We start from the raw sequence: 27,695 nt of genomic DNA on the forward strand, positions 1-27,695 counted from the left end.
TGTAGGTTAAAGCATGGCTTGGGGCTGATCATTTAAAGTTTTCTAGGGGGCGCTATAGAGAAATTAGGCTACGCCCACCAAATATTGTGATGGATTCCTGTTGGGGAGTGGATGAGGGTCCATCCTTATGAGTTTGCAGCAGCTGGGCCCGAAAATGTGGAATTGATAGCCAAACGTATGGCGATGGCGTTAGAGGTCACTTCGCCACGGCGCCACGCCCACCTGCTCCATCGAATCTGGTCGGGGTTGGAATCCTCAATACACCAACATGTTTTCTGTGTCTGGGCACAGTTTCATGTTGATGAGGTCAAAGGGGTCAGATAGCGACAGTTCACAGTAAAACATTACACTTCCTGTTCTCAGGGGGCGTGGCCTAAGTGATGTCATCATTCGACCATAGGGTATTGTAGAAGACCCGATGATGATCAATCACAGAAACTTTGGTGCTTCTGTGAGTTTCAGTGTAAGAGATATAGCAGTTTATTTTTTATGGTGAGTAGGTGAACTTTGACCCCTGCTGACCCCCCTTCAGCATACTCAAAAACTCACCGTTTAGATAACTTTAGATGGGACATGCCTTATGAACAGACTGACCGAGTTTGAAGTCGATCAATCAAAATCCCTAGGAGGAGATAGATCAAATACAAAGGCTGTAAACGGCAAAAATTGGCAAAAATGGGGTCAAAATGGGAACTTCAATCAGAAATGGCTGACTTCCTGTGATACTTGCACTATGACATTAATTGTAAATTTTGAGCGTCTTGGGGAGCTCTACAAGTGTACCAAATTTCATGTGTCTACGATAAAGTAAGTGAATAGCAGAGGGTAAAAAAGGGTGTTTTTCCAATTTCTAGGTGGCGCCGTAGAGACATTTCTGTTGCAATTTTTGCGACGACTTTAAAATACGTAAATTTTAAACAGGCTTAAGGCCTCCGCCAAGTTTGGTGAGTTTTTGAATATGATAAAGCCCCCAAAAAGCCAATTCATTTGGGTGGAAGAATAATAATAATAATAATAATAATAAACAATAGGAAAACAATAGGCCTTCGCAGCGCTTAGCTGCTCGGGCCTAATGAGAGTACCGAGCTGCTCCAACGTGCCGCCAACCTCAGCAGCGCAATTCTAGAATTGTTGATTTTTTTTATTTTAAAGGATGTTTGGAGCAAAAGTTGAACAATAAATTTGATTTCTTGATCCAATCTTACCTGTTGAGTGAGCTGTTCCTCTGAGGCAGGCGGGGTGTGTTTTGGTCTTCTCCTCCTCCTTGGCCAGGCGGGATTGGAGGCGGGCCCGGTCGTCCTGGAGGCAGAGGGGGCACCCCGCTGCCAGCCAGGGAGCGACCCGTTGATGAAGGCGAGGCAGAAGGTTTGGAGTTGATGGACGGGGGAAGCGGGGGCATGTCGCGGGGCATTGACGGTCGGTGACCTCCACCAGGAGCCGGCGGTGGCGGCGGTCGGTCGTCAGGAAGCGGAGGCCTCCCTCCTGGAGCTGGAGGTAATGGAGGTCGGGTGCTGTTTGAAGGCAGAGGAGGGGGCGCGGAGAAGCTTGACCGTGGCCCACTGGAGGATCCCCCTGGTGGGGGAGGGGGAGGAAGAGACCCATGCCTCCCTGGTGGAACACTGGGCGGCACTGGGGAGCTGGCGTGACTGGGCCTGGGTCCTCCGGGAAGCAACGGCGGAGAGGGCCCCCCACGAGACTGGAGGCTCTGCGGTGGCCTGGGGGTTGGGTACTGGGGGAGGTGTTCCACCTGGAGTGTCCTGTCTGGATGGCAAATTAGAACGGCCCTTTGGGAGATCAGGGGCGCCGCCACGAGGCACAGCAGGGATGGCTGGCAGCTTCGGGTCCGGATGGACTGCCGCCGCCGCCGAAAGGACTGGGTCCACCAGAACGGAACCCGGAGGAAGAACAGGCCCACGGCTGGGTCCTGAGTCTTGGAATGAAAATCAGAAACTGTCTTAAACCTAATGAGGATCTTTTTCTGTCATAGTTTTTGCTCTTCACAACTTTTCTTACCATTGTCTCTGTTTGCTGCAGACCTCAGTTTTGGCATCCCTCCTGCAAAGAGGCCTCCTAAACCAGCAGGAGACCCACCACCACCACCACCACCACCACCACCTCCACCTCCTCCTCCAGCACTGCCTCCACTTCCTCCTTTGGGTTCTGAGAAGAAAGAAAAACTGTCTCAATGCGTGATAGTAGTGTTGTCTGTTTCTATAACGTTCAAACTGGACATATGGGGTAAAATAAGTGCACTGAAAGCCAACATAGGGAAGGAGTTGGTCGTTTGTGCCATGGTATTGGTGATACCTTTGGGCTTTTTCAAATAAAAAGAAAGACATACTATTTTGTTTATCATAAAAGGTTGTACAGGGTTTCCTTCAGAAAACACCGCTGTGCCCAGTGGTGGGGGTGTTGGGTCAGTTCCCAGAGTTTTTGTGTTGAAAAGTGTTAAAAAGTTGCAAAAATTTACAATTATTTGGAAATAAGAGTTTGAGGTCAACAGACGGCAAAGAAGGAGATGTGGTGCGCAGCCCCTCATGCCCAGTTCAATGCAATCAATCAATCAAGTTATATTTGTACAGCACATTTCAGCAGCAAGGCATTTCAAAGTGCCTTACATCATAAATAAAAAAAAAACACAAAGTAGAATAAACAATACATTGTTCCATCATTACATTTTTAATTGATTACGTTTCAAATAAAACTCTAAACAGGTGTGTTTTTAGTCGAGATTTAAAGGAAGTCAGGGTTTCTGCTGTTTTACAGTTTTCTGGAAGTTTGTTCCAGATTTTTGGTGCATAGATGCTGAAAGCTGCTTTTCCTCTCTTGGTTCTGGTTCTGGGGATGCAGAGCAGAACCAGAACCAGAACCTGAGAGTCTGGAAGGTTGATACAACAGCAGATCTGTGATGTATTGTGGTGCTAAAACCGTTCAGTGATTTATAAACTAACAACAGTATTTTAAAATCTATTATTTGAGCTACAGGGAGCCAGTGGAGGGACTTTAAAACTGCTGTTATGTCTCTATCTTCCTGGTTTTAGTGAGAACAGGAGCAGCAGCTTCTGGATCAGCTGCAGCTGGAGGATTGATTTGTTGGACAGGCCTGTGAAGACGCTGTTACAATAATCAATGCGACTAAAGATAAACGCATGGATGAGTTTCTCTAGATCTGGCTGAAGAACATCTAATCCTGGAGATGTTCTTCAGGTGATAGAAGGCCGACTTTGTAATTGTCTTTAAGTAGCTCTGAAGGTTCAAGTCCGAGTCCATCACTACTCCCAGGTTTAGGGCCTAATTGCTAGTTTTTAGTTGTAATATCTGAAGCTGTGCATTGACTCTAGATCTATAGCTCTAGATCTGTAGCTCTAGATCGTTCCTCTTTAGGTCCAAAAATCATGACTTCAGTTTTGTTTTTGTTCAGCTGGAAAAAGTTTTGGCACATCCACACATTTATCTGTTTTAAACACTTATTCAGTGATTGGATGGGGTCAAAGGTCATCTGGTGACATTGTAATCAAGCGATAATGGAAATGAGCTGGTTTTTCTTTGGGATACAGGTATACATGTTGGTGCCAATGAGATGCGCCGACTTACTGTCGAAAACAGGCCCACTGCGGTCATTTGTGACGGCTTTCTTTAGTCTGGCGCCTTTGCAAATGTCAGACAGAAGAGCGCCACGTCCCTGCTGCTCTGTTCGGCTCAGAGTCGGCTTCTCTGTGTTGGCCTGAAACACAAACAACTCAAAATATTCAAAGGAAGAAATGACCAAAGCTGCAGAAAATATTATTTAGAAAATTCTAATTAAAATTAAATTCATATCAGCATTGTTAAAATAATGGCAGTGGACAGATGCACAAAATCAGTAAAGGGCAAGTATCATGAGTTTTTGCACCACATAGTGACATTTTATAGCATAATCCAGAAGTCAAATTTGACTTTGTGATTTAATGGCCTGTGATGAACTGGTAACCTTTCCAGGTGACCCTGTCCGTGTGGGAAGACGATGGAAGACGATGATCATTGTCATCGTCTTCCATATAACCATATAGCCATGTCAAACGTTATATCATTAAAAATATATATTTTCTAATTGATTTTAGTCAATATTCCAATATTTTAAGAAATTGAACTTTGGATCAGCTATAATAATTCCAATTAGTAGAAACCCACAGAATATGTCAGTGTGTATATAAACTAAATCAAATATGAATTCTTGAGTTAAATTATTATTATTATTAATAAATGGAACCAGAAAGAAAAAAAAATCAACATGTGTCCCATTTTTACAGTTTTCTGATCCAATCCTTGATATCGTCATATTCCTAAAATAATGCGCTTGCACATAAAAAAAACCTCAGCTTCAACATTGGAGCTTTAATTTTTTTGTTAGAGAATATATATTTTTAGGGTACAGCTGTTAAGTCCCAATCCATACATTGATTCTGCCATAAACTGGGTTTGTCCACTAGATGTCTCTGCTGAGCATGACATCTGAGGGGAACAGAGACTCACTAGAGCCAGAGTGGGAGGAGGTGGCGGCCCTGGAGGAGGCGGGGGAGGCGGAGCTGGCATCTTCTGCTCTTAGCTGGTCCCTATCTGCGTTGGATTCCTCAACCTGTCACAGAACACACACATAGTCACCAAACGTTGCATTCAAATCACAACCAAGTCCAATTTTAAGGCGCTCAAAGTAATGTAGAGTTAAATCCGTCTGACTAAAGGGTAGAGTATAATCTGAGACACCTACTTCCAAGGTGCAGAAAAAAGTGAAAACGTCTGATAGAACAGAGAAAATCTCCTCAGCAGAATATCAGTCAGCATTTAAATATAAACTAACTTCATCACAATATGTGGAAGTTTCCATTTTTTACTTCTCATTTTGCCCTCATGTTTAATGGTAATGGTGAATGTTTTTTCCTCTTTTAATCCACCAAATCAACAAAAAACACTGAAGGGGTTCTTCATAAACTTAACATGTTCATTAAAATTCTAAAAATTTGGAGAATTAGTTTTGGATTCATCTAGAAATTTTAATCAACCTGGTGAAAAACCCCCCAAAACATGTTCAGAACATTGAAAAGTAAAGTGTGAATGAAGTGTGAGTGAGAACTCGCATCAGAGTTTTAAAACCGTATTAATCATACGGTTCTTCAGGTTACAATAATTTAAATGAAATGCCTGAGAAAACAATGATGTGAGCAGACTATATTACTAAGAGGAGAAGAGAAGTCTTTTGTTTGTTGACCACTGAAGAGCTGTTGGTTGAAAAACGGCTGCAACAGTCTGTCACCAACATGAAACAACTGAAGCCGTTTCAAATATTTCCACTCAACACTGATGGGCATATGTTGTTACGACAGAGTACTAGGGACAGGCTGAGAAAAAAAATGTCATTATGAGAATAAGGTCTGCTTATACTGCAATGAAGATGGAACAACATGAGAATAAACTCATAATATTGCAAAAATAAAGTCAGAATACAAGACAAAGTTTTAAATACACATGGATTTGTATGACAAAAAAGTCCTAATATTACAAAAGTTTGTGAAAGTACAAGAAAAAGCTAACACAATGAAATATTCTGTTGAAGAGAGCAGGAACTTGAAGGATAAGTTCCCTAAAACCTGCTTCTCTCCATTTAGCCTGTAAATATTCTCAGTCTAGTTTCTGACAAACTGCTAAAGACTTGGGCTTAAGATGAGCCAATTATGTCAATTTAACAATAAATGCATCATATTCCTAACAAAAACCACAAATGTTAAAGTTTGAACCCCTCTGTCTTTTGTCACACTAAAAGGCTCAACATCTTTTAATTTTAATATCAGTAAGATAACCATAATTGTTTAAAATGAGTTTTTAAATGATGATTTCACCTGCGATGGTCTGGCGTCCTGTCCAGGGTGTACCAACACCAGGACTCCTCCTGACCTCAATGGGATAAGGACGTAATAAAATGGATGGATGGATGATGATGATTTCATTAAATGAAGTAAAAGACGCATTTAAACCAACTTGACTGTGTGAAACAGTAAAGTTCTCTAAAGCTACTGACTGGTTGTGTCACCGTTGCTGCAACAAGTCAAGCTAGGTGATAGCTGGAAACTAGTGTCATATTTTGCCCACTCTTCCTTGTAGAGCTATGTTAGGAAGAATTGACAGACATTTTTATTCTGCTTTAATCCAACTCTAATTTGTCTAGAAGGTCTGGTTTGTTAGGGTATGTGTGGATGAAATCGAACTCCAATGCAGATCAAAAAAGAAAAGAAAGACTGATCTGCCTAGAAATCTCAGTCTGGGTTTGGCTGAATGCATATGTGAACACTAAGGGTACCAGAGACCACTCTAGAAGCAGGAAGTGGAGTACAGCACAGGACCTTCTGGGTAAATCTCCTTTGCATTTACACAACAAAACAAACACGCTAAGCTAGCACTAGGGGGAGAAATGGCTCGTGGTGTTTAGCCAAAAACAAAAGAGAAATCCTCTAACCGCCAAAATCTATTACTGCTCCTCAGTCCTGGAAGAGCCTGAGACTGTCACACTACAGCTGGTTGATGGGGACAAAAAAAAACAATAAATTCAGGTATTTATTGCAACCAAAATAAAATGACAAATGAAAATCTAGGCCAACACCAATATTAATATTGGATTGATGGTTGATAACCTATAATTAACATGATAGTTATTTTATTACTTTTCAACATCTGTAAAAAATGACTACACTGCAGATGATGCTGCTGTGCTTCAGTAAAATATCCCACAATCCTGTGCTACATCATTGTCACAATGACATGAGCAAACAAATCCCACATAGCTACTTCCCCATCCCAATTCTGCCTGGATTCTAAACTTCTAAATCAAAACTTTACAACTTACTTCTTAGAGAGTTTGAAGAGAACAAGAGAAAATAAAAAGATAAAGTCTCCAACTTCAGATTTTTATTTACTGCCAAAAACAACAAAAGTGAAGAACTCTGCTGCTATAAACACATGTGTTAGAGCTTAATGCACATGCATCCATTTTCACACTTGAATCACCCTGTTCCACCAAACAAAAATACTCACAACTCTGCTTCACACTTCAGACCGTCCTCGAGGGGCCTCTTACTTCCTCTACGCAGCAACAAACAGGAAGTCACATCGTGTCTGCAGCACCACAGCCATCCGGCTGCCAGGATAATGTTGATAGCTTCATTGCACCGACATCATTTTCTGATTCTTGCTCTTTATCTTTACTCAGTTTTGCTTTTTCTGACACATTTTTCTTTAGCACTTTGCTTTTTTCCTCTTCCTACTCTATCTCTTTAACAAACTTGACTCTTGGATGACATAGAGAGCTTATTTAACCATTTTACACCCATTAATCTCATGTGCTCTCGCTCAGTTGTGATCCAACAAACATTTCTGATGCTGCTAAATTTCTGACAACCCAGAGATTCAGACTTTCTTAAAACAAAAGGAGGAAATAGAAGTTTTGCTTGACAAAAATATAACCCTAAGTGTATTTTATACGACAGAAAGATAAAGTAGAGCCTAACTGTAAAGCTTGACAGTGAACTTGTCTGCATGTACAGCACACATGACCCCAGTGTCATGTCGGCTGTACGTAGTAAACAAATGTGATTTTAGTGGTTGGAGATTTCAATTTTGTCTTTGGCAAAAGCCCACAGCCATTTCTCCGACGAGATAGATTTGTTCTTGTTTTGGTTGCATTTACTCACAACTATAGAATGCTTGCTGCTTTTGGAGTGATCTCCTGTCCAATTACAGTTCGCACCAGAGTTCACTTCAAACTGAGGCCGAGGTTTGTAGACATACCAGAGTTTGCTTTTTTGGTCTGTATCAGATGTTGATTAACATCCTCCATCACACCAGACTTTCTCAAGAAACAAACGAGGGTTGGATTAAAGTGGCTTAAACAGGGCTGTTAATGCTCTTCATATCTCTGACGAGTTTAAATTTAACATCAGAAGTTTTTCTGATTCCATGAACAAAGCATAAATGTGCGTTAATCTGAAACCCTATGATATGTGATACTTAGTAGATTAGAATTGTTTAAGAGCAGATATACAAAAGACATTTAATAACAGTTCACAACTGTAAAGCAAGGCTCTAAAAACAACAATGAAAAAATACTCAACTTATCAAGCAGCACATCAAAGGTTCCCTTGTATGGTTACAAATACGAAGTGACAATCTGTGATGCTCGTGCAAATGAAAAGCAGAAGAGTCATCTGCACTAATGAAACATATTGATGAAGAGATAATATGTAGTATAATTGGGCAAAATGTGAAAATAAAAACAAAACACATTTAGCCAGCATGATGGTGCATGGCAAATAGCTTGCTTCTTAACTTAAATGAAGAAATGTTGAATTTTCCATGCATGTATTCTAACAAGTCACAAGCAAATTACAACACAAGTTTCTCTGCAAGCACTTCACCTCTTCAGCTCTCATAGAAATCTCTTGTATTTCAGAAACTCTGAAGCAGTGACTGAAAGCGAGGCTTTTGAGAAGCGATGAGTTTGGTCTACGGTTTTGGAAATTGAATGACCCTTTTCCCATGGTCAAATAAAAGCATAAAATAGAAACAAAAACTATTTATTTATATGGGTTTGTCGAGGACTGTGCAGAAACAATAATAGATAGATTTAGTATTTTCTCTGCTGGTTTGTGAATGATTGTTTTGTAATTTTAGCCAAAATTCAGCTGTTTCAACACCAAATTTGCAAAAATGCAAAATTTCTAATCCATTATCTTTTAAGTCATGACACTGACTACCGTACATGCGAGTATCATAAGTGACACCATAATGCATCTGCAGAGTTGTAATGCTTGCAGGTCTCAAAATGGAATTAGACTTCTGTAAAATTCAGACCATTTGACAGATTTTGTGTTTCAGAGATTTTCCTTAAAAACTACAGCTGATAGCATTAAAAATATTTCAAATAAAAGAAATAAAATTTTACTGCTCACAGCATTATTACAAGATCTAAAAATAATTGAAAAAAGTAATTCATTCATTTTAGAGGGATCTAGTTCAGACGCTAAACTGTTTTTCTAAGAGCCAAAAGATTTCCACCAACTGCATTTTGCTAAATACCAAAGCAGTCCCTTCAGACATGCTCCATAAAAGTGAATTTTCTATATATGAAAAAAATGTCATTCAAATTCGAGAGTTGAAGGCTGAAAGCTCAAGCATTTTTTCTGTTACTTCTGCTAACAGATGCTAGAACAATATCAATGAGTAGCTATTGGCTGTGAACAGCAATGACTTCCATCAAAAAAAATTTACAATAAGTTCTATTCAATGCAGCATTCAACTTTTTGATAGAAAAACCATCTTACTGATGGAATAACAGCTACGTTTCAGTGTTTTCACTGTGGTAAATATAGCTGCTTTACTAATCACCAAACTAACAGTTAGCACTTCCTGTAGCTTAGTGCCGACTAAAAAATGAACCAGTACTAGGAAATATGTATACTCCAGGCAAATGTTATCGTTTTGTTTGGATTAAAATTAATTATGCCATGTAGAATTGCAAAATATACTGCAGAAATACTATTATGACAATTACTGTGTGTGCAAAGATTCTTTAATGTGATATTCAGTTCAGCGTGTATCAGACTTCACTTTGTTAGGAATCCAAATAAATTCACTGAGACATTTTGCAACTACAATGAAAGACTTACTTATCTTCAAGATTCACTTTTACATACCAGCACTAAAGGTGAGAATAAAAGTATCTTCAGCTGTAAAAACATTGCAGCTGAAGTGTCCCTATTCATCAGTGGTTTCCTTTTTGTGAGGGGAATACCATACCTGCTATTTTAAACTGAATAAAACTGGTCAGCATCAGAAAATGATTGAGACTTGAGGCCTTTCAGCCTCACTTTAATCTGCAGTTAAAATTAGCGTTGCTGTGACTTACTGGCTTTCACAGTATTACTGCAGATACTGAGGGTGACATGTCAACTCATTTCCTGTAGCAGTCATGAAATGACGCATGAAACAGCAGCAGCTCGGACTCCAGTTACCAGCGTGCTTTCAGGTGAGAAGGCCTGGGGCGGAAAGCTCTTCCCTGATTTTCCACAGTTAATGACTTGCCATTTATTCATCTGAAGCAGATATCTGGAAGTCAAAGAGCAGCTGCAACTTGCAGATTAACTCTGCAGCAGTTCTGAGTGAATGCAGAAACTTGCAGAATACAAAAACAGACCAGTGTGTTGAAATAACCAAAGGAAATAAACCACTTCTTCTTTTCTCTTTCTGAGATGTGGCCTAATATTAGTAAACCATGAACAATGGCTTCTCTGACAGAGAGGGAAGAGCAGCAGAGAAGATGTGACTAGATTAAAGCCGGTGAATCGTTTGAAGAGACAGTCATGTGACACACACACACACACACCCACCCACCCACCCACCCACCCACACACACACACACGCACACACACACACACACACACACACACACACACCCAGTATGGTTAACATATGTTTCCATTTACAAGTGGCTAAAATAAGACTTCCTTAGCCTTCCACTGAATCCCTTTTGCAAAACAACGCAGAGATTCATCCAAATATTAAATTAAGTTATTAAAGTTATTCACACAATGAAATAAGTCTGCTGATGGTAAAGTATCATGTAAATTAAAACCACAATTAACACAGACCAAAGAAGTTTACTTTGTAACTTTGATTTTTCATACTGACCATATGAGAGTTTGTGTAATTTATGTACTTAAACAGTGTAGAATACATTACATTTTTTCAGAAAAAAAATATTCCAACATGGATTAGTTTCTTTGCCAATTTCAACCCTCAGTTTGCATCAAGTTCACTGCCAGTCTACTTTCTCTGTGCATTCCTGTAAACTTAACCACCAAGTAGCTGTAAATAATTAAAATATCTAATTAATTACAGAGATTAACAGTCATGAAAGGCTCTAAAATTATTAAAATGTTGTTTTTGTGCAATTTGGAAAGGCAGACAACTGTCTAGACAAAGTGTCAGTCTACAGTCTGAGCACAATGTCAAAGGATCAATCTGGGGCCTGGTAGGAAAAAACATAGTTTGCTGCTTTGAAAGTCCCGATGAGCAAAGTGGTCTTGATTATCTATGGAAACAGTTTGGAACCAGCACTAGAGTTGATCAATCATAGAAGAAGCCGGTGAGGAGACCAACAACCTGATGGCGCTGCGATGGCCAGGAGGCCGCCATGTTACTGCCTTATGGGGCAATGATAGCCAATCACTGTTTGGGTTCCGTCTGTCAGAACTCCATCTTCGCTCTGCACAGACTTAGTTAGCCGAGTCTTAGTGAGCGACTAAACTGAAGTTACCAAAAGGAACTTGAAGAATGCTAAACCCATGAAAATTCTAATTCTCTGGTCTGCTGAGACAAAGGCATGAATGTCAGTGATTTTGGGTACAGAAAACCAGGCATCATTCCTTCAAACCATCAGGACAAAGACCTCCTACAGTAAAAAGAAAATAGTTGGACCAACTCAATTGAATTGCTTCAATTGGTAAACAATTCATATAAGTTTCCCCATCTTAATTTATTAAGTTGGTTTAACTTGTAAAATTTAGGTGAGCCTTACTCAAATTACTTAGTTTACTTCATCAAAGTAGTGAACAAACACAAGATCTTTAATCAAGCTTTTTTGGCTCAGCCAGCCTTTATCTGAGAGTAGTTAGACAGGAGAGTGGGTAATGACAGAGAGAGAAGACATGCAGCACAGGTCATCAGGGTGGAACTGAACTTCCAATGGGCTTGTTGAGGACTAAGGTCTTCTTATGCAAGTTGTGCTCTAGCCCTGCACCGCCACAGCACCTGGTTGTACAGGATCTGTCCCTAGTGAAGCCTGGGTCATAACGTCAGTCATAGGATACGAACGCAGCATTGAATTTAATTGTTTCAAGTAAAGTCAAAGTAAAAAGTTTAAAATGTTTACCTTTTAAGTTAATTCAACACAAAAAAGTAAGTTGTCATAACTAAAGCAAAAGAATTAAGTAAGATGAATACAAATAAGTCCATAACATGAACTACAGCCCAAATACACTTTTCAGAGTGTAAACTCTGACGTGGGACAATGGTTTGTCTTAGCTGAGCAACTCGAAGCAAAGCCAAGATGAGAAGGGAAGAAATTCAGGGCAACTGTGGGAATGTTCCCATGTGGCCAAGCTAGAACCTAGACCTGAATCTATTTGAACGTCTCTGGAGAGATCTGAAAATGGCTGTGCATTGACCCAACCTGATGGAGCTTAAAATGGTCCAGCATAGAGGGATGGACAAAAGGTTTGTGGGACTTATTTCAGAAAACTTAAAGGTTGTTAGTACTGCCAATCGTGCATGAACAAAGTGTTAAGAAAAAACTGATTACTTTTGTACATAATTTCCTACGGTTTTTTTAGTCTCCAATATATTTTCAAATACTTTACAAAACACATATTATTGTCATTATTGGGTATTGTGTGTAAGGATTTTACCATAAGAACAAATCTGACATTCAGACATTTAGCTGGTAAACATTCTTAAATTAAAACATATGGTTTACTGTTAGAACTTTCTGCAGATTCCTTAGTTTTTTGGCAGCTTAATGCAGCCAATACAATTCGCTGTCTTTTACTGCAGGATGGTGTTAGCATCACAAACTGACTTTGTATACACAATGCTGCTCAACCAGGTGACAGGATGTAGGATTTTGGTGAATTTTTTAAAAGGTGTACCTATGAGAAAAAAGCCTCTTATGCTTCCTCCACAGATGCCTCTAGAGGCCAAAGACAAACCGATCCAAACGTTATAGTTTTTTTCTACTAATGTTGTACAGCAACCAAACAGGTATGTTGGTGATCAAAAAGAATGCTCAGACCGACTGCCAACTTGAATTCTGGGAAACTGTAGATGTAGACATTCAATGCCATTGAGGAACGTGATAAACGTGTCAGAGGCTGTGCAAAAACTGTGCCGAGTGGCTAAGCTAACTTCCTGTGGTGTGTGTGTGAACTTGCTCTCACACACCTCAGTTTTACCATTCAGCAGTTGCTGTTACTTTAGTACTTGACTGAGCAGAGTAATGAACAGTTTCTTATGCCAACATGCATAACCTACAGAACAGTCTGCTAAGTAGCCAAAAAGACACAGCAATAAATGTGAACGGTGTCTTTTTCTTTGCAGATGAGATTTTCTAGAAGCCTGTAACGAGTTAGACTCAACTGCAACATCCTTGTGAAGCAACAATAGACTTATGCAAGAAGAGAACCAGATTCTATTGCACACATTAGAATTATATCCGAACACTGAAAACATCATGCTGTTAGGAATAGTAGAAGTTCATTTGCATCTTGAAGGAAAACATCAAAGTAAAATACGTCAAAAGAACTCTCCAATTGGTATGGATACAGACTTGAATTGGACTGAATTTATAGGAATTTTGGAATAACTAATGATCCCAATTTTTTTTATTTCCACAAATAAATTCACAAATGACAAACTTTGCCTTAAATCTATGATTAATTCAAAATATTCCAAAACAGCTTTTAAACAACTACCAATTTCCAGTCTTATTTTGACACTTTCACCTGCCGACAGATTTTTCAGTCGAAAAAAAAAACAAAAAAACTTGGTTTTTTCTCCTTATCAAAAATATTTGGAAGACAATCCAATTCAGCACAAATAGCAAAGCCAGTTGAAATGCTATTGGCTGGTGTTTGCAAAGCAGTCAATCCAGGAGCACGATTCATTTTCCTTAGCACTGATTGGCTGAACCTTCAAGAGTGGAAATAAAAAAAGAGTGTAGGCGTTGGCCTCTAAAGTAGAAGACTAGGGCAGTTTCACTTTGGAGAATTAATTCTTAAGTATACTGCCTATTTTAATACTTTGAACTATTAAACTATTAAAATAGGCAGTTGTCATATTTTTCAAAGGAATCTTTAAGTATCCAAATATTTTACTCACTCGCTGATGGCAGTGGTTCTTAATAGAGGCTCATAAATCTCAAACCATGTTGCCTGTTTAGCATGACATAGCATTCCACACTTCAACTTTAACTAATTCAAGTGTAACATTTTTAAGCTAGAGTCCAGATCCCTTAAAATCTTTGAAATAGTCTTTTAATTTAGCCACTACAGGAAGTTACGAAATGCTGTCTATGCTGACTTTAGCATAGTTAGCGATTAGGAAAGAACATGTCAATTGCTGTCAACAGGCCTAACGAGAAACCTTTATTAGCCAACTGTGTCAACACAACATCCCAACTCAAGAACTACTACCATTCTTTCTTTAAAATAAGAGTCTGAATCATCAGGAGAACAAGATGTGAAGTATAAAACACACACCTGCAGATCTGGAAATGGTAATATCTTATACTTTCTTCTGCAGATAAATTCATGTTCAGACATCGACTGGACCCCATCCATCCATCCATAGATCCATCTTCTTCCATTTATTTGGTGTTGGGTTGCAGGGGGAGCAGCCTACGAAGGGAGGCCCAGACTTCCCTCTCCCTAGCCACTTGTTCCAACTCAACTGGCGTTCCCAGGCTACCCGAGAAACATAATCCCTCCAGCATGTCCTGGGTCTTCCCCAGGGCCTCCTCCATCCTAACCAGATGCCCGAGCCACCTTAACTGGCTCTTCTGGACGTGAAGGAGCATGGGCTGTACTCAGTCCCTCACGGATGACTGAGTTTCTCACCATAACTCTGAGGGAGATCCCAGACACCCAACGGAAAATTCATTTCGGCCGCTTGAATCCACGACCTAATACTTTCAGTAATGACTGAAAGCTCATGATTATAGATGAGGATAGGAACATAGATCGACTAGTACATGAAGAGATGCGCTTTTTGACTGAGCTCTCTCTTCACCACCACAGACTGGTACAGCGCCCGCTTCACTGCAGACGCTGCACCAATCCGTCTGTCGATCTCTCAGTCCCTTCTTCCCTCATTCGTCAACAAGATTCTGGTCACGATCCTGTTAAACTCCTCCACTTGGGGCAGGACACCTCCAGGCCCCGACCCGGAGAAGACCCTTTTCTGGCTCGAGACCATGATCTAACAGTCCATATCAAACCCCATATTCCCGGAGCAACTAGATCCCTCTAGAAACATTGTGACATATGAATTGGGAGATTGTGTAACACCTTACTCTAATCCTTTAGCTTTAAAAAACTAATTTTCTTATGCGTGGTGTCCATTGTTGTATTTGGACATTTAAAGTTAAGAAAGCTGTTAAGAAAGCCTCCTTGTTTCACTTCTTAAAATGACTCATGAAAGCAATTCTCAAATACAAGCAGACAAGCTGCCTTTAGCTTGTGTGTGCACATAAATGCAACTAGCCATTATGACACCAATAAAACAACTATTTGTTCTGACTTCCATTTCTCAGAGGAAATGGAAGTCTTGTCTGTATTCCTTTTTTTGCACCAAGTTTTATTGTTCAGCAGGGTAATCAAACAGTGCTAAGTATCACTTTAAAGACTTACTTAACAGATTTAAAGATAGAGTTGGAATGCTTTTCACATGGCGAAGACATTTAAGTAAACTTACAATTTTTGCTGGACATATACGTTCCCAGAATTTGAAATAACATTGTCATTTAAAGCATTTTCATTTAAAAAGCAATATAATGATACTAATAATAGCATATACATATGCAAATGCACCCTCTCACAGACCAAACAAACTTTCTTTTCTAAATAAAAATATTTAAAATTCTAACTGGAAAATATTTTACATCTCTTACCCTAATCAAAAATTCCAGTTCAAAAACTAAAAATCATTCAGCTTCGATAGGCAGATAGTACAAGCTAACTATTTCGTACTGGATGTCAAATGCCTGCAGCATTTCCCAAAACGCAGACTTTTCTCCAACATTCAAAGAGAAGCAATTTTTTAATGACTGATGTCCAGAAGGAAATGATTAGAATTAATTGTTTTTATTCATAATAAGTAAAAGGAATTTATTGCTTATTGTGACAGGCTTAGATGAACAGCAGACTAAAAAAAGGTGAATTGTCACAGCAACCAATTGATGAAGACTATGCTGAAGTAAAGAAATAAGAGTAAGTGACAGGGTTTGTTATTTTTTGTGGAAAATACACCAAAATAAAACATGTGAATTTTGTTTAACTTCGCTTGTTCCTGCTAAATGACTTCTTCAGGAAGTCTCTTAAATAGCTCCTTCTCGCAGCACATAGATTTGGCTTTTAAATGAAAGCACCATTATTAGACTGAAAGTGAACCTGCAGTGCAAATTAAGTCAACACAACTCTCCAAGTACCAGACTGGAGCCATAAGGCTTGGTAACTCTTGGAGTACAGATCTGAGCTCAGCTCTTCACACGAGTGCAACACACAGTTGGGCACGAGTTACAGAAATAAAGTTACCATGTTTGCAAACTCGTTTTTGCATTTGCAAATAACTGATCATGTGACAACGTAAGGAAATTAAGGTGACTTACTCAATCTGAGTCCATAGAAGAATAACCTATGTTGAAAGACGGTAGAAGAAGCACCTCAATTCATTCCGCAGAAAAAGGCAAATGGCGAACAGCAGCCATATGCAGCTAAAAACGGAAAGAGGCAAAAGTTAGCTGAATCCAACAAGTTTTAGAATGGCACTCAGAGTTGCAGAATTTCCTGATTCCTCTTTCTCTGATCTCACAGCACACACTTTGAGAGAACTGTCACTTCAGCAGCCACTTTATATATCCTGCGCACCACTTCCTCTTTCAGTTCCCTGCCTGCTGTAGGCAGGGGGGGGGGGGGCGTGCTTACTCGAGGCGGAAGATTAAAACAAGAGTTTAGAAAAAAAAGAATGAAAAGAAAAAAAAGTTAAAAAAAGGTCATGATGTAAAAACAGAACATACTTGATTAAAAAAAAAAAGAAAATAATCCAGTCAAAATTAATAATGTACATGGGAACCATTGTTCTTTTGTAGATACAGCTGTAATTGAATTTCAAATGGAAAATATGATGAGAGTTTTGTAGATCTGGCTACAAAAAATTGAGGTTTCAAAACTAAACATATTTTAGGTGCCAAACAAATCATATCTGAAAGTGAGACACAGTTGTGATTAAACTAAAAGGTACATCTTTGCTAAAGTGCATCTTAGCAAATTAAAACATTCATTACTGCAATCCAACCATTTAACACTTTCCTTCCACTCAACTTTCCATTGATAAGCATGGACTCAATTCAATAAACAGCCAGTTTTTCTATAACATTGGAGTTTTCTGGATTAACCATCTACTGCACAACTGTCGAGTCAGCACATTTCGGCATAACACTGCTGAAATACAAAACTATTTCTGTTGGTCTTGCATAATATTTGAAATTGATTAAATAAATCTTAGGTTTTCAAATAGTTGTAGAGCACGTGTCAAACTCAAGGCCCGGGGCCAAATCCGGCCCGCCGTAGCTTTTTATGTGGCCCTCTACAGTGTAGCCTGAACACTAAGTGTGTTTAAATATATTATCAATCACATCAATGCAGTTTTTATCTGTTTACTGCCAATTTATATCAATCAATCCCTCCAGTTTTCTTGAGAATTTAGTTGATGTATGATTATAGTCCATGATTTACACAGCGAGTAAATAAAAAGTCGCATTTATTATTAGTCCCTGAAGGGACTGAAACGATGTTCAAAAATATTATGTAATTTTAAGAATTTATTGACATATTAACAGTTTGTGAACAGGTTTTATCAACACATTCTGGCACAACCGGCCCTTTAAGAGCCGTCATGATCTTGATTTGGCCCAAAACGAAAAGGAGTTTGACACACCTGTTGTAGAGGCTTACTAAAGTTTACAGAAATAAAAACATACTGAATGTAGCATTCAGCATAACCTCTCTGTAAAATCCTATATACAAAATATATTGGACATTATGTCACTGTTAACACAAAACTGTGTATTAACAACAGCAAGAGGAATCGGAGGCCCTTGTAGCAAACCGCGCCTCCAATCTCGTGGCAACTGTAAAGAGTCCAGCAACGCCACACTCTCCACTGACCACTGACCGCTGACACTCTCGCTCAGTTCCCACAGCCGTCTGTCAGGCGACAGACACAAGCTATTGGGCTCTTCAGAGATTAACAAAGGTAAATCCTCGCAATCATGTATGATTTGCAGCAGCCTTACTCAAACTGTGGTCTATGGACCATTTGTGGCACCCCCTAGTGGACAGAAAAGAACTACAGGACAACTTGTATGATTAGAGGAAGCCAGGTTTTAGCGACTGCAACGGTTAGTGGTAGGAATCATTAGTCAGAGCAGTTAGTCAGAACTGCTCTTTGTTTGGTAATGAATGATCCTCCTCTTTCAGATAAACAGCTATTATTTTCATTTAATTTGGTAAATGACTCAAAATACCCAAGAAGACCTCTTCAGTGCTTTGATGTGGCCAGTCACATTCATATAACAGCATCACTCTTCTAATTAAGATGGACAGTTAGTTAAGAGACTAATATTTTAATTTCAGGTTGCATCATATATTAACATGTTATTGCAGGGGTAATTTTAAAGGAAGTGGTCTTTGGCAGCTTGTTAAACGGGTTAGCTGGTCTTCACCCCGAAAAAAGTTTGAGAAACACTGATTTAGAGATGTATGCAAACTACGAGGGATTAGGATTCGCAATTCAAACATGCTCACACTCCCGCCAACAGCCAGTGTTGAAGGAAGGATTAGGGTTAGGGTTAGGGTTTGTGGAGCGAGGGCACACTCTAGTGGACAGAAAACAATTCCAGGACTACTTATATGATGAGAGGAAGCTCATAAAGTTATAGCGACTGGATTCCTTTGAACGGTCAGTTGTAGGTATTGTTCCAGTAAGTCAGAATTGCTTTTTGCTCCATAACTATTGTCAATTTAATTTAATTTTGTAAATAAACTCAAAATGCCAAAGTAGACCTCTTGAGTTTGTTGTGGCCAGTCAAATTTACCAAACAGCACCACGCTTCTCATTAGGATGAACAAAGAAAAACATGAGACTAATATTTTCATTTCAGGTTGCATCATATATTAAAATGTGTTATGGTGGGCACAATTTTGGATTAAGTGGTCTTTGACAGCTTGTTCAATGTGTTAACTAGTTGTCAGCCTGAAAAAGTTTGAGAAAGAGTGATTTAGAAACCTATGCAAACTGTCGGGAATTAGAATTCGCCATTCAGCCGTGCCCACAGGTTCCCATCAGCAAACAGCCTTGAAAGAAGGATTTATCATCATGTTATTCTAATTTATAACACACAGTTTAATAACTGCATGAAGCAGACATTAGAGGAAAAAAAGTAGGAAAACATGTGACTTCCTGTTAGGGTGCGGGTCTAAAGCAATGTCACCAACGGACCATTTGAATGCGATGAGCTCTGGTCTGTGATGATACAAATGAAGTTTGATGCTGCTGGGACCGTAAATGGGGAAGTTATTCCATCCTGATGTTTCATAGCGAATGGCCAGATTTGAGGCTTGACCACGCCCACTTGCTTTGACATAGGAAAATTTCTTTGGTAATTTTTGACGACCTTCAATGTCTTAAGACTATGCTGGCAGAGTTTGAAGTTTGAAGCCTGGATCTCAAAAGGACCGTTTGCTCAGAAATGACATCAACAAAATAGAAAAAATGGTGGCTTGCCAAGTTTCATAATTATAGGTTAAAACATGGCTCAAAGTATTTTAGGGAACGCTATAGCAGCATGAGGTCACGCCCACTTAAGTTTCTTATGGATTTTTGTCAGCAGGTGGATAAGGATCCATCCTGGAGAGTTAGGTCAAAAGGGTAAGATAGAGACCATTCACAATAAAACATAACACTTCCTGTTCTCAAGGGATGTGGTCTAAGTGATGTCATCATTGACTATTGGATATTGTAGGACACTCGATTATGATTAATCACCGAAAGTTTGGTACCTCTGAGTTTTTGTCCAGGACAGGGGTGGGCACTCATGGTCCTTGACGGCCGGTGTCCTGCAACTCTTGGACGTCTCCCTGGTCCAACACACCTGAATCCAACAGCTGAATCACCTCCTAAATGCAGTCAAGTTCTCTAGAGTCCTACTAATGACCTCATTATTTGACTCAGGTGTGTTGAAGTAAAGATGCATCTAAAAGTTGCAGGAGACCGGTCTGCAGGAGACCGGTCCTCAAGGACCAGGAGTACCCAGCCCTGGTCTAGGAGATACAACAGTTTCGTGTTTCATGGCGATTAGATGAACTTTGATCCCTGGTAACACCCCTTCAGTATGCACAAAAACTCACAGTTTTTATAACTTTTAATCGGCCATGCCTTATGAACAGTCTGAAGATCAATCGAAATCCCTAGGAAGAGTTGGATCAAATGCAAAGGCTGTAAAGGGCCGAAATGGGGTCAAAATCGAAACTTCAATCCAAAATGGTTGACTTTCTTTTTGACTTGCACTATGACATTAATTGTATTTTCTGAGCATGTTGCAGAGCTCTACAAGTGTATCAAATTTCATGTGTTTACAGTGAAGTAAGGCCATTGCCCGCTGCTCGGGCCTAAAGATTTTCATACATTCTGTATTACAGACTAACAAGAAAATGTGGAAAAAGTCATCTCCAATCTCCCAAATTTTAAGAAAATCCGGTGAATGTATGAACAAGTCAACAAGAAATGTAGAAATGAGTAAAGTAAAAACCGTTTTAAACATGTTGATTTGTTGTTTTCATCAGTTTAAAAAGGTGGTTAAAATAACTTCGAGAAAGGGCTGTGCAGCTTTAAAGAATTCAGTTCCAGATTGGTCTCCAAACAACCATGAACATAATATACTCAGAAAAGAAATTACTTTGTGATAGTTCACTTTGAAAGAAAGTTCTCATTGTTGTACCTATTTTTGGAGCCCATATCAGACATGCAGCATGCAATTCTCACTGTAGAACTTCAAGTTAGCTTGAGATGGCTAGAACTCATGAAGGCATGTTCACACAAATCTACAGAAAATGCATGTACTGTTTAAAGGTGCACTGATAAATCAGCCACATTTAACTTGTTTTTTATTTACACATGCACACATAATAGTCACCAAGTTGGCAACTTTGCTGCTAAAATTAGCAATTTTCAGCCAAAAACATCAATCTGTGGTCCTCAAAAAACAGACAAAACAAACAAGCACTTTACATGTGTAACCAGCAACATTATTCATCACTTTTTAATTTTTATCCACATTTTGGCATCTCAAAACATGCTCTTCAAATGACCCCCAGCAAATCTTCAGTGATATTATGTCACTGTTTCTGCTCTGACCTTGCTGACCTTGTTGTCATTACCACTTCCCATTTTTTGCCCCCTGAAATTCCCTCCACATTGATCGAATATGAACCCGGTGCTTCAGTTGTCCTCTGTTGTTGAATACTTCACTGGTCCTAAGTCTGTCTGGATGCTCTGTATTTATCATTCCTTATCCATCAGAGAGAAAGAATAGCTTCTGTCAGAAAGTCAATGGCTTAAACTCCATAATGCTGCTGGACAAAAAAGGGGCGCACACAGCTCCATATCAGTCACTTCCTGTACTCTCAATGTTACACTTCCTGCTTTGCGACATACAATCGAGGCAATCTGCAAAAACACTGTCGTTTTCATTTCAGTCCACTGCCTGCCGCTCCGTGTTAGCAGCCAACTCCAGTAACACAGAAGAGTCACTTTGGCTTTCTCTGCTGCCCACAGCTGTTTTTTTTTTCAACCAGAATCTGGCATTTGTAGAGGGGAAAAAATGCAGGAGCTCGTAGTGTAGTTATAAAAAGACCAGTGTTCCCCATACTGCCACTAGCTAATGCACTGAGAAAAAACACTAGGCCTTCACAGAGATCCTTCTGACACTAAATTTGTTTTATCACATGAAGCAAAAAAAGGCTTTCAGAATCACTGCAGGTAGAGGAAGATGCAACTAAATGCTCCAATCTGGAATGGTTTTGTTACCAATTTGAACAGTGGAAAGCAAGAAGAGAAATTTACTGGACAAAGTGACTGACATTTTGATCCAATATGATACAACATTATGAGTCATGAAACTGGTCAGAGTCTGCTCAGCAGATGTAAACATTGTACAAAGCGTCCTCTACATGAGTGCTCATTTTAACTTTTTCTGAAATGCAGTTTTTTTTCCTGTTTGCCTAATACATCATGCTGCAATCAACTGTAGTATCAGCATTTCACACTCAGTACAGTAATCTCCAATCAAAATTCACATGCAAGTTATAGTCACCTGAAGAATGACTTGGAAGAAATGATAAAATCCCCTATATTTTAAAATGAGCAGGGCTGATGGGAAACTGATCATTTTCTGAAACAATAACATATCCTGGTGTTGCTGGAAATATGAAGGAAGCACCAAAAGAACTTTGTGGCAGATCAGGATCCCTCTTAAAAAAGGTGCAGGACTCATTTCGCCACAGTATAATGACTATACTTTGCTATGTACTGAAACCCATTTTTTCATACGTTCCTTGATAATTTTTCAGAGTTAAACAGCCAAGACAGAAGAACAAAAAACAAAAAGTAAACTAATACAACAAAAACCAACAAGACAAAACAGTCAAAACAGTGTCAGCTTACTGGAGCACTGATAAAAGAGGATAAATACAATATGTGCACATCAGTCCATAAAGCATAATCAAGCATGAGAGAGAGGCAAAGGTAACAACAGACATTTATGAAAATATTGTATCAAAGAGTTCCATAACACACGGAATATCGATAAAAGCAATACATTATAATGACAGCAATAATAATAATAAATAAATAATAAAAAATTCAGGTCCAGATGAGTCAATTTAGCCCATTATTTTGTATGTATCTATTGAAAGGACCCCACACATCAACAAACTTATGGTGGTTGTCTGACAAAGAGTATTGAATTTCTTCAAGATAGATACAGGACACCGTATCACAAAGCCATTTCTTAAAACAAGGAGGGGTAGAGGACTTCCATTCCCAGAATGTCGCAAGCACTAAACAAACATTGCAGAGACATGGAAAGAGTAAGATAATTTAGAGCAACCCAAAATGATCAAATGTTTATCCAGAGATAGAAGCTTGGCATAAGTGTTACTATAAAATTTAAATACCTTCCCACCAGAAGTCCATAAGTTTAGGACAGGAGCAAAACAAATGACCCAAAGTCCCATCATCTGATTTACATTTGTCACATGTTGGTGATTTCCATTTGTCCTATGAAGGTGAGGAGACGTCCAACCTTTATATATGTCTAGGGGTGGGGGTTCTAACAGGATTCCTATTCCAACCACCACAATTTTGCTGGCCTTGGCATTTCCTAGATTTTATTTTGTGCTTAATACAGTTAGTGTTCAGGTGTCAGTCAGAAGTGAGATAAGTGTTGGACATTTTTGAAAATACGGAACAAATTTCATCCTGTATTGCTTCGATTCCGGATGGAACATTTAATTTCCAAATATGGGTGGCAACCCTAGGCATAATAGAACATGTAAATTATGTCAAAATTAAATTGGTGCTCCACAGTAGTAGTCTCTCAAGGGGGGATATAATTTCTCCCCTTGAGAGACTACTCGTTTCCATCTGTATACCAGCTGTTAAAGTAATTCACAATAAAGTGTACAATTCTTTTATTATTCTTTAAAAATCAGAAGCATTTTGTACTGTAGCTTGGCATTTTGAAACAACAACAACAAAAAAAGCGAATACTCAATGTAGTGCTTGAGCGAATACTCAATGTAGTGCTTCTGCTAAATACCATATTAGCGTTAGTAGAACAGATGTTTAGGATTAGTGTTCACTCGATTAGATATGATTCTATTGATTCAATCCAGTCATGTCCCAATCATTGTGTCGAGCAAATACTCATCAACACTAGGGTAGATCTCAGTGTTGTATAGTAACGAAGTAAAAATACTTCACTACTTTACTTAAGTATATTTTGGAGTACTTCATATGAAAATTTTTGATAACTTTCACTTTTACCTCACTATATTTCCGAACTTAATTGCATACTTTTACTCTGATACATTTTCATGTGTGCTTTAGTTACTCGTTACAAAAAAGCGAGAGAGAAACGCAAATGTTTTGATCCCACCTACTGACCGACTGCAACAAAGCCTGCTTGCCTGGGCTTGTTCATCACCACCAATAGGATGCACAGGTTTCGCTCCTCCCCACCTACATCAAAAAGTCCAGCAAACAGTCTGATTGGTCAGTGCTCCGTTTGTGTGGGTTTGTGCCGTTAAATTTTCGTTTGTGCAGCTTTGGTTTCCGAGATATTCAAATGATTTTTTAGGTCATCCAGAGTTCACCATCCCCCCATTTTGCTCCAAATCAAACCAAAGTGGGCTGGTTCGTTAATGCTCCGTTTGTGCAGGTTTGTGCCGTTAAAACAAACGCAGCAAAGTTGTTTTCAATTTGGATTTTGGCTGTTCCAATATCCGGTGTGAGCGGCGTCTAACTCGAGGTTGATCCGATTCATGAACGCTAATTTGGGCCAGCCGGTCTCTGGTCTCCTCCTTCCTCAAGGTGTCGGAGTTTCACTCAGGGAGAGTCAACAAATTTTACATCCAAACTCTCCTGAGAAACTAATGGAAATAGATTTCTTGCCTTGTGACCAACTGACACAAAATTCATGACAGTAATTGTAATCTTAAAAAGTATATATTTTGGATGGCCTAAAAAATCATTTTTAGTATCTCGGAAACCAAAGCTGCACAAACTAACATTTTAACGGCACAAACTGAGCACAAACAGAGCACTAACCAATCAGAGTATTTGCTGGATTATTTGAGTAGGTGGTGTCAGCTTCATGGAGGTCTGTTTCGCTTCTCCCACCTAGTTAACAAAAAGCTCTCCCTCTTCAGATGCCAAATAAGCTGCATTTCCCTCCCAATTCTTTTTTTCTTTTGCATAATGACCAGTTGTGTTCACCTATAGTGTGTGAAGTAGAGGAATCGTAACGGCTTTTTTTCTTCATGTTGGCCGCATTTTCTGTACTGACTATTTATTTTCTCATTTTCAGCACTGACCTTACTGAAAGGGAAAACTTGAGGCTTATAGAAACTTTGTATTTTCTGTCCTGGAGGGTTTACCAAGAAGCTGGTTCAGTTGTAAAGCAGGTTAGGTTAACCTAAAGCAGGTTAAGTTAACCTGGTGGTTCTTCTTAAAACCCTCTGATGCATGAATTATGAATCCTTGGGTCAAGATTTTTTTAAATATGATTTTCCTCTTCTTAGGGCATGAAAAAAACAAATATGAAGTTTTCTTCTTTTTTTATTGTATTTTTCCAGGAAGTTACAGAAATGTCCACTACAGTGGACTGCATGCGCTTCAGCACTCAACACTGAACAGTATGAACTTGACTGAAGAATAATTTCATCTGAGTTTGATCATAAATCAATGGCACTATGCTATGGCACTGCATGCAGATGTCTTTGGTCTTCACTATAAGGGAAACAAATACCTAAAGAAATCAATTGGTTCTCTTCCATCAACATTTACTTTTCTTTCTCCTAGAAAAGGTAGCAAGTCTCCATCAAAGTTATTGTCGTGGACTTTCCAGACATATTTGCGGGGTTGAGTGCAGGCATTGCCCTTGTGAACTTTTCTCTGAGCATGTACCATGTGGATATTTTCCTCAGCTCCCTCATCTTGCTGACCTCCCTCTGCATCCTGTCCTTCATCATCCTGGCCCTCAACATCTCTACTTTCAGCCTCCTGACTATCTGCATCTCCTTCATCATCCATATCTCCAATATCTGTAGTGTTCCCTGGCAGCCACTCCTCATCACTACTGTCATTACACTCGTCATCAGAGGAAATTTCCTCGACTATTCTATAGTGATCCTTATTCTTTGCAGCACTTGTGCTCTAAAAGTTTGAGAAAATTATAATTTACTAACACAAGCTACAATTGATCTGCATAAAAATATTATATTTTTAAAACTTATAGATATACTTAAAATAAATTTTATTGCAAGCAAACCAGTGATAATGAAAGATAAATCAACTACATGACTTATGTTAAAAAAATATAGTCAGCAATGCATGATGCCCACTGTGTTGGACACATGATTAATGGCAATTTTTTACTTACATGAAACAACATTTTCCAAACTAAGTTTTTAATATTGTTACCTAGATACTCCTGCATGTCAGCATATTTTATAACCTCTAGGATTCTCCGAGAATAGAAGGTTTGAGAGGATATTCCTGGAGTGGTCATCGAGTGTGTGTCTGTCTGCCGGCCAACTTGGACTTTGATGACATTAACTTGTAGTTACAACACATTGCCACTGAATTGACCTCAGTAGAGGGGGCAGTAAAGAGTATTCTAAGGACTGATATGCAATTCCTCCATAGAAACAACTGCACTTCGGAAACAATGCCTTCCAAACAGCTGTCCACTGTTGTGGCCGCTATGCACCAGAGGGTTCCTGTTGCAATTCAAAATGATTTCACTCAGGTGTGTGACAGTTGCAGGATACCAACCCTTGAGGAGTGGATTTAAAGAACTCTTCTCTAGAGTTTGTAGGAACAGCTAACTCTGGGATGTCCAAAGTCAGTCATTGGTTCTCTCCCTGGTTTCACATATATGGATCAAATGATGGCTCATTTGCAGGTTTCCGCACATCAAAATGCTGAGGAGGCATGTTGATGTGCCTCACCAGGTAGAGAACAAAAACGTGCAAGATACCTGCCCCTGAGGACCAACCAAATTTGGTTTCAGGGTCCTCTAGTTCTGGCCTGAAACCATTGTGAACTGATTGCAGCCAGTCCACATTGGTGTGTGCCGTTTATGTGGTATACATGTATAATATAGGATACATTTATTGGCCAACTGATTTATCAACCAGTTAATTTCTGGGTGCCGATTTCCTTAATTTTGGGGAATCGTGATCGGCCAATACTTACATGTAAAGCCCATCTTATTCCCTGGTCTAGTCTTCGTCAGCAAATGCTTATAAATCAGCCTCTGTCCTCTTCTGCTCTGCAGTGAGAGGTTTGACTGGCCGACCGGCCCACCAGGTCAGGTCTGCACGTTTGCAGTTAACAATATTCATTCCAATGTTGTCAACTCACTGACGTTCTTGCTATATTTAGCACCATTTCAGACCCAAAAAAAATCATATCAGCCAAAATTAAAACTGGCAGGTCAGGCTTTTTAAAGATTGGAAACTAGGGGTCAGCCAGAAAACTGCAATTGGTGCAGCCCCACACAAATATTTATGACATTCTTTGATTAAATACATTTCTCTTAAGCGTTACTCCAATAGTTAAAAATGTCATTTATACCAGGTGAATCTTTAACATAACTTAGAAGTTGATGTAAAGATAATGTTTGTTTTAGCCACAAAATGATTATGTTCAGCAGCAAACAACATATCCCAACTACAGCATAGAGTATAGCTCATCGATGTAGCAGCCATGGAGCCTGAAGTACAAATATTTTGCTAGACAAAGTTTTAATTATTATTATCAAACGTTATCAAAATACAGTGTTTTGAAGACAAAATACCATCCATGAGAATCAACTCATATAAAGTTTAAAATCAGTTTCACACAAAGACCCTCGCATAAATGTTTGGCTGTTGAACTGGACCGTTCCAGGTCGCTTTTAAGCTAATGTTCTAGTAACAGCTTTACAAATATTTGACATTACATTACATCACCAAGGCTCATTAAAACAAACCTTTATCTTGGGTCACCCCCCA

At 39.2% G+C, this 27,695-nt stretch overlaps 1 pseudogene; it reads right to left on the bottom strand.

The window, feature by feature from the left end:
- Positions 1-1,205: 1,205 nt before the first annotated feature.
- LOC129357572 (WAS/WASL-interacting protein family member 1-like) lies at positions 1,206-27,695 on the bottom strand (annotated as a pseudogene).

This window comes from Poeciliopsis prolifica, unplaced genomic scaffold (genome assembly GCF_027474105.1).
Source record: "Poeciliopsis prolifica strain line A6 unplaced genomic scaffold, Auburn_PproV2 SCAFFOLD258, whole genome shotgun sequence".
NCBI classification, from domain to species: Eukaryota; Metazoa; Chordata; class Actinopteri; order Cyprinodontiformes; family Poeciliidae; genus Poeciliopsis; species Poeciliopsis prolifica.